Raw genomic sequence first — 2,472 nt, 5'->3', positions numbered from 1 at the left:
GGATGGAGGGTCCTATCCTTCCTAGGTATTGGCCTTCTCATACTATTCAGTTGCTGCTTATGCCTGCAATGTGGACCAGCGATTTGTGGTCTGTGTGCCACATCGTGCATTCCACATCAAGATTTTCATTCAAGATCCCGGAAGAAGAAAGAAGAACAAATGATGCTATATGAACAGATCAATGGATTAATGAAGATTGATATCTCTTGACGGGCAAGTAGGGGACAAGGAGGGAATGTGGAAATATGGATTTTTCTGGTCAGTTATGTCCCCTATCTTGGACCCCAACGGTTCTATGTGCATGTTACAAGTACATGTATGTTCCCTCCAGTTCCAGTTATGAAGACGCAAATACATGTGCGTCCACCGTTAACATGTCCTCTGTTGATCCGCCATGAATGGGCCGGATATTCCATTCCTAAGTACGAAAGGCCACCGCCTTTATATGGTTCACTTATGCCATTTTACAGTCCAGGCAAGTAGGCCCTGATTCTGTCATCAAGCTTTTCTTGCTTTCTGTCTCTGAAGCTCCAGTCCGAGCCTGCATCTGTGACCATGAACTTTGTCTCATCCTCTGCGCGGCTCACGATGCCCGACATCAGCTTGCTGCCTGCCAAGAACTGTATTTCACCTTCGGAAATTATCTGCTCCGCTCCCTGCCCAATGCATTCCTGTCTAGTAGTTTAAGTAAACATCCTGCCAGCTACCGAGCAAAGGCCCGGCTTCTCTGTCCTCATGCAAGTAATTCATAGCCCTGTTACCATGGAATATTCCTACCCCCTCGCATTTAGTGTAGACACTTAGACGCTTGTACACGCACTCACAGTCAGTATAGAATAGATTTTGTTCGAGAGACCTTTCTTTTTGGATAACACAGTTCTTTAAACATAGGATGTTAGATATGATTTGGGATTAGGTTGACATAACCCCAGACTTTTGTCTCCACATGTAGAGCTAAATGTCAAGTCCCTTTCTCCCTCTAGTTGCACGTCTATCACACGTCATGCGACTGCGCACGCATCTCTGCCAAATATTTCTGCTGACATTGCAGGATTCTCCAGGTATCCACCCACACATGACAAATTACCCATTATCATCAAGTGGACGCCCACATGGACGCCCACCTTCACGCCTACTTACACGCCCACATGCTCTTATCTCATTCTCTCTTGCTCTCTTGCTTACGTACAATTGAGAAATGTATATATACTGTACTCTGTGAATAATGTTTTGAGAATATTGAGAATACTTTTCAGTCCCTTTCCAGATCCAATTTTGGTGATGGAAATATTCTCCCTTTGACTCGAGTTATTGGAATAAATCCCTTTATGAACCTGATACCACAGACTCAGCCTCTTGCTTTATGCATGATCTTATTGATATTATGAAATTATGAGAGCGTGATATTTTATTTACCACAATTAATAAATCAAAGACATTTGTCATGGAATGTGGCAAGGGCTGTAAGAAACCCCATCCCTTCTTTATTGAGGGGCATAGGGTGCAGACGGTTGATACTTTTAACTATCTGGGTATCACTTTTTCCAAGACAGGTAGCTGGTCCAGCGAAATCTCCCACGTTAGAGCAAGAATGGCGAAATGCGCTCACGGGGTTTTTACGTTTGCCTCTAAGATAGGGGACAGGCGGATTGGGGATATGCTGAAAATATACCAGATGAGGTGTCTTTCAATCGCCCTTTATGGGGCAGGTGTCTGGGGGCATGTTTCGGCTGGGAACTTACAAGTGGAGGAAAACCTTTTTTTAAAAAGGTTACTCTGCCTGCCTATCTCAGTATCCACGCACCTGGTGCATAGGGAACTTGGAATACACTATCTTTCGGATTCCGTCGCCCATAGACCTTTATTGCTGTGGCGAGCCATTTGGGCAAAGGAGGAGACTTCCTTGAATAGAGCCATTATCAAGGATTGTCTGTCCCTAGACAATCATTTAAAGATCCCTTGGGTAAATTTTGTCATGCGCAGTTTCAAGGATATATATGGTCTTAATTTATATGAGGACTGTTATGCTGCCAACAGTCTGACCAAAAGCGAACTGAAATCTGTTTGGTTGTCTTTAAGGTACGAGCAACGTTTGAGGGCCAGTAGCAACTTATCCACCTGTACGCTCTATGACAGCTGTTGTGAGCTGTCAGGTTACCAACCTTATCTGAGCTTTGTTACCAGACCCTCTCACAGGTTCGTTCTTACTAGACTGCGCTTCGGGATTGCTCACCATTTAGTGGCGTTTCCCAATATCAAAAAACACCCAAGTGGTCCATGCCCTTGTGATGGCACTACAGCACAAAGCACTACGCACTTTTTATTGTTCTGCCCATTATATGGTAATTACCGTATTGATCTCTTAAAACCTATTTTCAAGAAATTTGGTGTTAGAACTGTAAAAGATGCTATGAAATTGATATTCAATCCTCCACCCGATGTTTGCTTTTTTACTGCTACATTTCTTCTCAA

The sequence above is a fragment of the Triturus cristatus genome, chromosome 6, assembly GCF_964204655.1.
Source record: "Triturus cristatus chromosome 6, aTriCri1.1, whole genome shotgun sequence".
Classification (NCBI taxonomy): domain Eukaryota; kingdom Metazoa; phylum Chordata; class Amphibia; order Caudata; family Salamandridae; genus Triturus; species Triturus cristatus.
The sequence above is the reverse complement of the archived record's forward strand: the minus strand, read 5'-3'. Positions refer to the sequence as shown.